General features: G+C 33.4%; 1 protein-coding gene across 12 annotated transcripts in view; it reads left to right on the top strand.

Annotated features, from left to right (window-relative positions):
• Nucleotides 1-13744, top strand: part of CDH18 (cadherin 18) — a 478444-nt gene that overhangs the window by 283745 nt on the left and 180955 nt on the right. For 7 of the 12 annotated variants that reach the window (XM_079299712.1, XM_079299713.1, XM_079299711.1 and 4 more), the window contains exon 2: nucleotides 12223-12309. The exons of the other annotated variants lie outside the window; for them this stretch is intronic. The gene's annotated coding sequence lies outside the window, so the exon portion shown is untranslated. The remainder of the gene's footprint in view (nucleotides 1-12222; nucleotides 12310-13744) is intronic. 12 annotated transcript variants of the gene reach the window in all.

Below are 13744 nucleotides of genomic sequence, written 5' to 3' on the forward strand. Positions count from 1 at the left end.
TTAAACCATTGGCCAGTTCTTGCCAAGTTTCACAGATGGTTAGAAGGCTCAAAGATATAAAATATCCTATCAATTTTACAAAAATAAGTACTGCTTCAAAGAGAAAAGATTGCTGTGTGATAACACCTTTCACTAAATATCCCACAATCAGGAAAATACTTGAGTTATTTTGATTTAGCTATATATTATGATATAGCTATGTTGTTCTGATCTTTCCAGGGCTGCTGTGAAACAAGGTGCTAATTGCATCACAAAGAGACAGTCTTCAAAGTTAAGTTGGTTGGCAATTAAAAGGACTTCAAATGAGGCATTTTTCTACTTCTGCTGTAAAAATATGATTTTATAAATATTTTGTATTTTTAAATTTTTTTTTAATATACCAGTGAAAAATTGTGCAAGGAATTTTCTTTCTTATTCATTCCTGAAGCCATTCAGTGTTATACCAGAGTGCTTCCACAAAATGGTAAACTTATTCCTCAATCATGTTAATATATATGGAAGGAGATTTTGTTACTTTCTTTATTGGACTTTGTTGAAATTTCTGGAGTATTCTCGTTATTTTCCTCTTTTACAGTATGTTTATACATTAGAAGTAGCTGAAAAGCTATGCAGCAAATTTTAGAGTTATAATTTGAATGAATTAGAAAATATCATCCAGAGGCTGAAGTAAAATATAATTCTGAATGGAATACTGATAACTGAAATCAAATTCTAGATATGTAAAGTTTTTAGAACCTTCCAATATGAGAACACAATCAGCAAATATGCTTTAAATACAGAAAAAATAATCACAAAATTGAGCAAAAGAAGAAATGCTTTAATCTTTGACTACCAGGTGAAGCGAGTGAATGCTGACATAGGAGAAGGAATTTGTCAGAAGTATGAGAATTTATGGACTATTAAAATAAGAATTTTAAAAACTTATGGATGATGTTAAGGATACATTATTTACATCATGTGAAAAAACATTTTTTAGTAAAATACCTATTTAAAACATATTATTTACACAGTTATTGCTTATAAAATGATTCTTCTTTTTTTTTCTTAGATACAAACAAAAGGTGTTGTGCTTCTCAATAGAATGAATTATAAATATTCTGTCTCAATATACACAAGAGTTACTTAATGATGTCTTGATAGCATGCATAAGATAGAATTATCACCAAAATATGCTAATGGAAAACTTTATCTGATAGTCACTTCCTAGACACCAAATGTGGGTCGCCTCCAATTAGAGATAGCTTAGTATAAGTCATAGTTAGCTCAACACTTCAATGACAGATTATGCTTAAGCAGAGGATGGGGACCCTCCACACTGTGGTTCACAGACTGGTTGACAAGTAAAGAAGGACTCGGGTACCAGAATCAAGCTCTGAAATGCTCTCATCTTAGATAGGGAATGAAACATGGATAGATTTTGCATGACGTTTTGCAGGCAGTGAAAGTATTATTTTTTAATGCCTGATCACAAGTATTGATGAAAATAGCGTAAAGTCAGACTCCAAGAGCTGGAATTTTGTCCAATAAAAGACATTGATTTAGGACTATTTCAGCGTATAAATACTTGCAAAGCATTAAGCTAAATTGGTGCTTGCTGTAAAGAGTATCAGACCCTGGAAAAATTTGAAGCTTTGAAAATATAATTTAGAATAATTAAGCTACTTTTATTTTTTTTTGAAAGCAGGACTTAGTTAATTTTTACATTCTTAAAAACATCTTCCACCATTAATTTTGCATATATAATCTTACCAGTATTAGCACTACTATTTATTTATTTATTTATTTATTTATTTATTTATTTATTTATTTATTCATTTATTTATCTTCCTAACTAGGGTAGAAATTTGAATGTTTTCCGTTTAATGTAAAATTTCCTGGATGCTCATTATTTTGTACTTAAATTATATAACCAGGAAACACTTTCTAATGAAATTTTAAATTTTTTTGGTGAATGGCCAGTTGATGTTGATTCTGTTGTAACTAGCTCCAATAAGCCAGCATTTTCTCTAAACCAGAAGGTGAGGATGGATGTGTATTTTGTATGTAAATACCTGGAAACTTTTCCATTTTGATTTTCACTCTACTTTACAACAGCTACTTCTTTCTTTGGTTATAAGTGCTTTGTTTTTGAGGAAGCAGAAACCTTGAATAAAAAATGTCCTTGTGATCATTTATTTAATTTCTATGTTTTGGAAATTGTTTTTCATTAGAATGTTAGAATGTTTTTCATTAGAATCTCCAACTAGCCCTTTGCATAATGATACCACTTCAGTCTGAATAGAAATGGAACACCTGCCTCCTTTCTTTTGTAATCTTGAACTGTATGTTTTGGTAAATAAATAACAAACAAAATTTACTGGTGAAACATTTTAGCATCTTGAGAATATTGCTTTAACAACAATTGTTGAACCATCCATTCTAATCAAATGTATCAACACTGGTTGTTCACAAGGCTTGAATAAATAATTAAGGTGTTTAACCACATGGAAATATATTGCTTTCTACTCATAAGAAATAAGACACTTTTCCAATAAAAACTGTATCTGGTAAAAAACAACCTAAGGTCTTAAGGGCACAAAATTTCATCAACTATGTGAGGCATTTTAGAGAAGAAAGTACAAGATTTTAAAATCATTATATTTCACAGAATCAGAAAATATCCTGAGTTGGAAGACACTATTAAGTCCAGCTTCTGACTAAACAGAAAGTATTGCTGGCAGCCAAAAATTTAAACCACATACCTACAATTTTTTTCCAACTCTTTCTTAAATACTTACAGGCCTGGGGGCATGACTGCTTTCCCGGGGACTTTGTTCTAGTGCTTGACCACTGTCTCAGTAAAGAACTTTTTCCTGATATCCAATATCAACATTCCATGATGCAACTTTTTAAGCCATTCCCTCACACTGGATCACCAGACAACAGAGAGAAGAGATCATCAAATCCTGTTAGTACTATTCCTTATGCATGAAGAGCTTACTGCATAGTAAAAGGTGGAATAGCCTCTGCAATTGGGATCATCTGCTGTGGAGAAAACAATGAGTTTAATGTACAAAGCAGTGGACAGAACATATTTTCTATCAGGTTTACCTTAGGAGCTTGGCTTTCCATGGGTTTATTTGTTCAGCAAATCTCTGTATTGCTCCATATTTTTCTTCTTACTACAGATGTAGCAACAAAAATATCTTAAAATTAATTTTTAAGTCTGTCATTACAGAGGTAGTGGCTGTGTAACTCTATTGCTGCCTGTATAATTATAGATTTTATCTGGTTGTGCTTTTGGCTCCTGAAGAGTTGATTTACATTAAATAGCTTTGACAAACATGATAAAAGTGCTTGGAGAATATAAGATAAACAGAATTCTTCGTAGTAGGTACATTTCAAATGATAGCTCCAATCTGTCTCAGTAGGGTCTGACAGACTTACTGAGCTTTTACCTGAGTACTCATTATCACTCTCCTTATGTGTTTAACAGATACATTTAACGCTCTTGAAAATTATTTAGGTTTAGTAGACTTGCCATGCTTTCAATCCTCATATTCTATGTCTCAGGAAAGAAAATGGGTTTATGTAAATTACATTTTTGGTTTGCTTTGTAAGAGGCCCTGAAACAACTTGTTGTGACTGTGCTTTTCGTATTTATTTATGTATATATTTATAAACAAAACAGCATAATGGCTGTTAGGCATTATTATGCATGTGTGATTTCCCAATCTTTCAGAATCATATCCAGCTATCATTCATCAAAATACATTTGCACTTGAATCTACATGTGGAATACTTTCTGAATCCTACAGTGCTGAACTTAATGCCTCGCAAAGTTTAAGCTTCTGTTATTGAGACTATTGACACAGTTACTCTGAAAATTTGCAATGCCTGCAGGGTATTACAGAAGGTTTTTTAAGCAAGTTTTCCCTTGATCAACAAATTGTTTGTGAATCTGTAGCCACCACAGGTCTTATGAGACTCTTCCTTCTTCTTTAGAAAACAAAGTAATTTTTGTAAATCTTGGACTGTTTCTTTCTCCTCATCATTTGAAAGTATTGTAAAGCCCTTTGTTTCCTCATTTTGCCATTATTAAAGAACTTATAGTTCTACTTGACCGGACTGAGTAGTAGCATTGATTCCTTTTCAGGAAGTGAGAAATGGGTGTTGGATTTGTACTTGCACACTATTTTAAAAATAGATTAGTGAGAGCTACTTTGAAGTAAGTAGGGTAATAAATGGTTAAAGAAAAGGAAAAGAAATAGGTAAGAAAAAGGGAAGAAATAGAAACTTCTGATTTAGCAAGTGGGTATGATAGGAGGATACGTGTGAGTATTACTCTTGTTGGATATTTCTTTCTAGAAAATGACAGTAATTGGTATTCGGAAAAATAAGTATGCGAATAGTCCTGGATATGCTGGGGTATTTTTGTTCAGCATAGCTAAATGGACAAGGAAATAGGCAAGTTCTATCTGTCAGCCATAAGTTGTCACCATACAAAAAAATATGACTTGCAAAATGGTTGTAATTTATGACCAATTCTCTTATTAAGGGAAAAAAAAAAACAACAAAAAACAATAACAACAACAAAAATAAAAAAAAAAAAAAGAGAAACAAACAAACAGAAAGGACTACGTAATGAACCTGCCACTTAATTTTCATAGCAACCAATAAAAACAAATGTTTACCTGCAGTACGTCTTAGGTAATAGCAGCTCATGAGTTTAACATGTAAATTAGTTTAAATTTTTCATTTAGTAAAGAAAGAAAAGTAAGAGAAATCCTCATATCCTAAATAATTGCTATGAGCATGGTTTTCTATAAACTGCACATTTATAAAAAAAAAATAATTTTTTTTTTTTGTATTCTAACCAGATTAGTTTTCTGAGTACTTCTTGTAATGCTGTCAGTATTGTAGAAAGAGAAAATTATTCCTGCTTCTATGAGTTATTGTCCTTGATACTGAAAGTGAGAAAAAAGAAGATTCAAGAGGGACTTCATGATGCTAGTTCTGTATTACATGAAATGTGGTACCAAACATAGAAAAGAGAGATTAAGTGCAAGGAGTGTTTTAACTACATTTTTAAGATCATCAACTACTCTGCCTTCACTGTAGCACTTCAACTAAATTTTGGAAAGCCCCTGTCATCAATTTACTGTCACTCTACTGAGTGACAGGGTAGCCAAGCTAACACTAAGTCAAAAATGTAATCTGCATGGTGTACCTTGTAGTGACAATGGAAACTCTTAAGTGAAGTACAGATATCAACAAGGGGATATTTTTCTGTGTGGATTTTTTTTAAACGTTATATATCACATCTTTTCATAAATATGAGGGGACAACTTGGAGTGTCACTTTTACCACATTCTCTCAGGCTTTTATAAAGGCTTCTCACCCCCAAAGTCTGCAGAGAATAGACTGCATTTCATACTCTCCAAGATTCCCAGAGGTTTACTGAATTTGTTGTTTTCAGTTTGGTTGAGTTTTGTTGTTCTTACTGTTGTTGTTTGTGGTTGCTTTTGTTTTGTTTTGGTCTTTTTTTGTAAAGACATGCTAGCTCTAATCTTTTCTCAAGTTTAAGCACAGTTATAGTTTGGGCTATGCATTTAATTGAACTCCTCATTGTGCAGCTCCATTTTATCCATAGCTGAGTTGATGTTTACTATGACTGTTAGTACGTCATAGGAAGTGCATGGTTCTGTTCAGGTATGGATCCTTCCAAAGCAAAATGGGGTCAGTGGGAACAAGCATAATGCCTTCATAAAATTATTATTTGAGAAAATGTTAAATATATTACAGCAGTAAAATTGATCTGCCTCCTCAATAAACATACTAAATAATCTGTCCTATTTTGAGGAGTGGGATTTTTTCTGCATTTAACTGAGTATCTTGTGCAAATGCCTCGTTCTTTTCTTTTCATGCTGTGCGTGAAATAACTCATGGTGACAGTGACACACTTTATGTTCAGAGCAATCACAGAATATTGTAATTCCATCCCTACAACATTGTGAAAGTTGCTGCATTCATTTAAGCAAAGCTAAAGCTGTACCTTCTGCCAGATCACACATTTCACAATGTCAGCCAAGAAGATAGTTTAGTAGGATGATTTTTGCATACTAAGAGTCAGTCTGAGAACATTTGCACTCCTTTAAGTATTTAATTTATGCCTTGTCACTAATCATGAAGATAGAAAACAGATACCTTAAGCTCTGGGCACTTGTCCAGCTGTGCCACTTATTCTGGAACATGGAGCAGTGTGGGTTCTTGTAGGTTGCTCTGAACACCATCGAAATCCCAAGCTGTAGTAGAGGGGCCTAAGGTCAATGTTAGAGTCAATCATGGAAAAAGCAGATGTTTTCCTGTAACCTGACAAAAAAATACAGCTGCATCATTTTCATATAGAAGCCAAATTTCTCTCTTCTCAGAGCAGTAATATGATTGGAAAATTTCTTATAATGTTACATCACAGCTCTGAATAGGAAAAATATTTGAACCTAATTTCTTTTCCAAATTTTATATGTCTGTAAAATATTTGCTTCAAATACAAACAAAAAAGTAGGTAGATAGTATTTTTTGTTATTTTTTTCTTTGATTATTCCTCTCCTAATAATAGAGTTTTGTTTTGCAGCAATAACTTTTTCTACAATGGAGTATATATTTTCCACCATGTATTATTATATTGCTTTTTTTTTCTTTGACTTTCAATGGTCTAAACAGAATAGAACAAGTTTTTTTTAAAAAATAATGAACTTTACTCTGCATTACTGAATAAATAAATACTACCTTGCTGTTGATCTGTGACAAAAGAACTACTTGGTATTATAAGACTTCAATGAGGAAGAGCTTTCCAAGCAAAAGAGATTTGAAATACTATGGAGATTTTGATATTTTTTTGCTATAATTTAATATTTCTGATTTTTTCTTTTTATTATTTGTCAAATCTAAACTCTGAATTTTCTTGCTTTGGATTTTTAACTTTTTTCTGGTTTTGATGGTCAAAATGGGAAAATATTGTTTTAGAACAAAATGAGAAATTCTGGAAAATTTAGCTTCAAGTCATTGAAATCATCAAATTGTTGATTTTTTTGCCTAAAATATGACTACTAAAATATATTTTCATATATTTTGGAAAAAACCAAAATAAAACAGTAACATTCTCATGTAGATGTATATAACAATAATTTTCTACAGAATTTAAGCATTTTACAACAAAAACATTTTGACCTTATTCAGCTAGTGGCTGTGAGTGGACAACAGAAAGAGTTGCCTCCACTTAATACTAAAATAATTTTTTATTAGAGACTATGACAGGTTTCAACATAATGGAATGATAAAACTGCTAATTATATAAATGTGTTCCTCACCCATCTTTTTTTTTTTTTTTCATTCTCTCTATAAAAACACAGTCTTTAATTTTAGAAGTGTTGATGTGTTACTGAGGAATAAGGCAGTTGAAAGAGGGAATAGAAGTTCAAAATGAATCAGTTTTTTGTCTTGAGAGTAGGTACTTTTTACTGTTTTACATAGTAATGCTTTGAGCTTCTCTTTTGGATTTTGTGTCCTTATAACTCAGATTAAATCAGAAATATTTCAAGGTGGGTAAAAGACAAGGTGCAATGCAATTAAAAAGTAATGAATTATTGTTATATAATGTGTGTGTTAATGTGTGTGTGCAAAAATTCTATGCATGCTGTGGAGTTATGTTTTTAGTTACCTTCTTTGAAATTCAGGGAACCACAAGAGTAAATATTGTAGACTAACATTTGAAGAATGCAAGACCGTTGAATTGAAATGATTTCTTCAGCCAAGAGCTGAAATTCCATCTGCTCAGCTCACTTTTATGCAAGTGCTTTGAGCTCATTAGAGTAGGCTTCATTGAACATTTCCTATTTTTTTTTTTTTTTTTTTTAATTTTTAAATCACACGTGGTGTGATAAAGCAGTTGCATGACCTGTTATAGAAGAAAAACGTATAGGCAGGTTGCCATATTAGTTAATATGAAGAGAACATTTGGTTATAGTGGGGTTTGAGTTTTGCTCCTTTTTGTCAGCCAAAAGTAATTTCCAAAATTCCTGGGACCAATGGACATTCAGCCATGATTTCTGGCATCACAGGAACAGTTTCCTTTAACCTAGAACTTTGAGAAACCATTTTGTGCATGGGGTTTTTTGTCTCTAAGGCATTTTCCCTCCCTCCTATTCCTTCCTCAGACCACGTGGAAATGTGAGCATGACTGAAAGAGAAAGCACAGATTTCAACTGTGAGAAATCCTTTTATATCCATGGAATGTGTAGGGCTTCACTGGCTATTTTCACTTATACTATATTTTCTGAGATTCACACACAAAATTTCTTCCACGCTTACTGGCATAAAGTAAGGAGTTGTCCTCGTCTGCATGCCTTTTTTTCTCCAAGGAATCAAGGATTTTCCAAACCAAGTCACTTATTTTTTTCTGATGTGTGTTTTCCGCTCCATTTATTAAAAAGCTATGAGCTATTTCTTCAGAATTTGTTTGAGGGAGGAAGAAAACAACAAAACTTGCAGGAAACAGGGATGTTAAGTTAGTGTTATTGAAGCAAATCATACCAAGCAAGCTGATGACAATGTGACTCCTGGTTTTCTCCACCAACTCATAAAATTCAAATTAATTAATTTTTTCTCTTTTTATAACATGGTTACTATAATATTAATAGAAAAATTTCTTGAGTTCTTTGGAGCTGCAGGGTATATAGAAAAAAGATGAAAGAAGATGCTTCCTAAATCATACCAATCACAATATTTGGGCATACAAACACCCTGTAAACTAACTGTCCCACAAAGACTTTTTCCCCTGTAATACAGGCATCAAAGCACCAGCTGTTGCCTCAGTGTGCCTGTGATTGCTCTTCCTCTTCATTAAAGAGATGCTTGTCTCTTTTGGCAGCACTATCACTAGGATTCTATTTACCCTATTTTTATTTAATTATTTGTCCAGAGTTTGCAGTTCCACAACTCCATCCAAGAAACTTTGGAAATTATGGAGATATTCAAGAACTGCCTGGACACAATACTGTGCCATGTGCTCTAAGATGACCCTGCTTGAGCAGTGAGGTTGGATCAGATGACCCATGTGGTCCTTTTCAACCTGACCCACTCTGTGATTCTCTGATATTGAGGCATGAGGAGGCTTTTTTATGTTGTGTAGAAATCTGAGTCTCACAGACTCTTATTTATTAGCATTTTTCCATTTTTCTTCTCTTTGCTACTTTTTATGTGACTATAGAAAAACTGCAATGTGTATTTATAAACAGGGAAAACTGAAGTATTAGTTTCTATCTATGTGATTATCTGATTGTATTTTAGATTTTGCATTTAAAGAAAAAAAAAAATCAAAACACCCAAACCTTTCAGCACACAAAAAAAATCTTTAATTCAATTGCATATTCCTGTAACTGAGCCTTCCAATTCAAATGCAGAGTGCCCCTATATTTTCTGCTCTATTTGAATGGAAGAAATGAGAGACCACTGAGATCAGTACTCTAAGGCACAGAAAAACCATTTGTATGCAGGAATATAAATACAGTCTGAAGGCAAAACCTGAATAAAATTGATGTAGTATATATCATGAATACACACACATGGATAGAAACTTGTGTGTGTTCAGATATAAATAAGTGGCTTATTAAAATGTGTGCTTTTTCCTTCTGTTGTGACCTTCTTCCAGTTCCATATTTCCTCCTATTTTCTGTATATGCAACAAGGAGACAGGTGCTGTTGTGTATAGAGAGATTCCAATTTTAGTTTGATTCAATGTTCTTTGTACAGCCAAATCTGAAGGACTCTTTCAGCCCATTCAAGTAATTGACAATAATCCAAACAAATAGTTATCTATATCTGTGTTTTGTAATGTTGGTGAATTAATATTACACACACAGGATAATTTACTTTGTTCAAATAAGCAAAAGAACTCCACTGTTTTTCCTCAGTAAGTAGCATCACTTTTGAGAATATTTCTGTAATAACCACATTTCATAGCAGCTATCACACAAATTAAAGTCATATATGATGAATGCACACAAAAAAAAAGCTACAGAGAGGGGATGGGTTATCTGATGGAGGGTATTTTTAGTCTTCAACTCAGTTTTGTGAGCTAGATTTAATACATGAATAGAATCTTGTGTGTTGTATTTTTGGGTGTTGTCTTGCAGCTTGGTTATTTACTTTGCTGTTATGCAGACTTAGATGTTAAAGAGATATCATGATGACAAAATAAATATTTATTCCTGTTAAAGGGGAAATCTGGGGAAAAAATAAAGAAAAAAAAAAAAAGAAAGATTATTTACCTCTTGTATGAAATTTCTTGTTTTACATATACCTTGTTTCTGGAATTATGAAAGGAGCATATTGTGAAATTTGTTCTTAAAGAAGCCTTGAACACTATTTTTCCTGAAATTTTCCATACTGGTGAGCCTTTAGAGCAAGAGAAAATTTTCTTATTGATATGGTGTCATAAAATTTTCTTACTATATCCCAAGTCACTGTGGATCTTTTCTGAGTAGGGAAAACATGATTAGCATTACTCTTTATTTATTGTGAAGAGTTCAAGTGAGTATATCAAAGACTTAAAAATAAAACTGGTATTTTTATATTTTCTTTTGATGCCTTTGTTAATATTTTATAAAACTTTTCAAAATAAAGAAAACCACAAGAAGTGCATGCTAGCTTAGTGAATGAGACATTGTATTCCTGTGTAGGTTCAATAAATTATTAATTTTTATTTCTGTAATTTATAGTGAGTCCAAGGAAACAAACACACAGAGGGCTAAGCTTACATTATTTGACCTCCCTGCAGGGTTATGATCTGTAGAGTCAATAAAGTGACTGAGGTGATTTACTTATGGCTATGTCTTTAGCAGATACAGTAAAAAAGTGCACTGAAGGACATACAAAATAAGTTTTCTTTTATTCTTGGTTATAGCTCCAGCTTTATTTGAGCTAACTTGTAGTGATTCTTCTCTCCATAGTTAACATTTTTGAGTTGAATCAATCCAGCTTCCTCAGCTGCGATCTTCATGTTTATCCACTAACAATGCCTCTGAAGGTGCTGGAGAGCCCCAGGGAGGATTGTAATGGATCTAAATACACCTGTTATGTATCTAGAATTCAGAGTAGATTTCTCTGTTCTAAACATCTATTTTGAGTGCAGTTAAAACTGTGGCCACGCTCACTATCTTTGGTCCAATGGCAAAGTCCAGTTCACAGACTAAATATTTGTATGGCAACAAACTGCAGATCCATATTCAGGGTATCTTGGTCATCCAAGGCAGAACATAAGCAAGCAGCAAAGACTGAGACTATGTGTCCCAGTCTGCACAGGTGAATGGACAGCAAATTAAATATGGGGCAACCAAGAGAAGAAAGGAGGAACTGATGTGTCTATACATTTGTATAAACTTTGTTTGTTTGTTTGTTTTTGTTTTGTGGCCTTTTTCCATTCTGTCACTTTCTTCCTCTTGTTTTTATTTTAAAAGATCTTTTCTGGAAGATTCATTTGGCCTGTAGGCTAGTCAGCTCCTCCTGAAAGTGTGTGAGAGAAAAGCATTCCATAAATGCTTTCTTCCCCTGTAATGTGTGCTTTCTTAAGCTCCACTTTCTGGCAGTGAAAAATTTATTTTACAATTCCAGCTTAAATAAAAAAAAAACAAAACAAAAAAACACGAGGATTTTTCCTTCAGCATGCAAGAAAGATCTAAAATATTATTTCATTGAGCTTGTCAGTCTCAGAAATTTAAATTAAAAGTAAAATTAAAAGTAGTCTTCTTTTTTTTTTTTCTCCCAAAGCTGACCTCTATAATTTAGTGCTCTCAGTTAGCTTAGCTCCTGTAATAATTACAAAAAATTTGAGACATCAAAACAAAAGTCACTATCCTGATAACCCATATTTTTATGACAAAAGGCATCAGTATTTTTAAATTAGTATGCAGAAAGGAATAAGAAGAAGCTGGAAAAAAAAATATCTGTGCACTTTTCATAGGAGAATATCTGTATATGCAGTGTATGAGACAGTGTAAAGATACAATGGTGCATTTTTTTATTGCTGTTTAGATTGCCTTTTATTTATTCTGTTGCTTTCTACAAATCCAAAGTTGTCAACCCAATTATATATATATTTAAAAATATTTTATTAAAAAAAAGACAACAAAACCCACAAAAAAACCCCATCAAACTAAATCTCGGTTATCTTTTTTATTTCTCTAGGTGGCCATCTGCCTGCCACTTGAGGGGACTGAATGAATAAAAGAAAATAAAGTGTTATAACAAATTTTATAAAGCCAGTTGATTCAGGTAAGTGATCTACCTGGTAGGATTTAGCAAACCAGTTTAGATTAAATGAATGTTTCTCTATCTTTTAGTCATATATGGAAGCGGATAGAAATGTGTCACTTGTGTATAACCTTATCACACCTCTGAGTAAAATGCTACTTGTCACATGATATGTGAAATAGGTTTAAAAGTTTTGATATTTTTGTCCACTGAGAGGCAAGAAAAAAAAAAAATCTGTGTAATACCATGGTATTTAATCTGTGGATCAAAAAGAAGGAAAAAAACCCAGCACCTGAGGTTGCTATTCCCATAGAGTTGTAGGATTAAAATGAATTGTTTGAGTTACAAAAGTGCTTGGAAGCTAGCACAGTCTTTGAGGTTCAGGCAGGAATGGTTATTTTCATAATAAATGGGCATGTGGCATTTTATGTTTACAGCAGTCACTGTAATCATCTGTGCTAAGAGTGGTTTGATTTCACAGAGCTTCATCTTGGTGCAGTTAAAAGCCAGTAAAGAGCTGTCCCATGGCATCAGTGATGGTCTGGGACAGACCACCCTCAGTTACATAGTGGAATGCATCTGCTACAAACCACATGCCCAACAGAGAGAGCAAATAAATTCTCTGACTAACTTAAGGAGGAAGTATTATGACTGGAAAAATCATGGAAATTCTTACCAACTTTGATGCCTGCTGGAAGGGGAACATAACATGAGAGAGTGCAAGCAAATTAAGATATGCTTGTTGTGTGTTAAAGACAATTTCTTGACACAAGTAATCAATAGGCCAATAACAGCAGATGTTCTGCAGACTTGTCATTCACCCCCCAAAAAAGAGAAGAACTGTGTGTGTGTGTATATATATATATATGTATATATGTGTATGAATATATGTATATTCGTATTTAAATATAGGAGGGGACTTAATTGCAATGACCACAAGACTGTGAAGTTTAAAATTCTGAAAAAAACCCCAAAAAACTACCAAGGCAAATAGAATGATATGGACTTGGGCAGAAAGAGCTTTGCCTTGTTCAGGGATCGTCTTGGCAGGTTCTCGTAAGAGTCTGAACTGGGGAACAGAAGTGCCATGGAGAGGTGATTGACCTTCAAGGACAATGTCATCAGTTAGTGATCTATGCCAGTATGCAGGAAGAAGCCACACAGGTATTGCAGAAGACCCACAGTGGTGAACACAGAAAGTTGATTGAATATAATCAAAACTATAATGTGCACAGAAGTAGTATTTGGGATGGCTTTCCTGGTTGTTTCTGACAGAAGTATTGCCTGAGCGTGTAGAGGTGAGGTTAGGAAATCAGTAGCTCGGTTGGATCAAGAACTATAAAAGAAGCAAGGATGACTTTTGTGAGAATATTGGCAGCAAAAGGCAGCCTAGGGAAACTGAGCCCATTGCTCAGTGGGGCAGAGGATTTAATGACAAAGGACATGAAAAAGGTCA

Source organism: Erithacus rubecula, assembly GCF_903797595.1.
Source record: "Erithacus rubecula genome assembly, chromosome: 3".
Lineage (NCBI taxonomy): Eukaryota > Metazoa > Chordata > Aves > Passeriformes > Muscicapidae > Erithacus > Erithacus rubecula.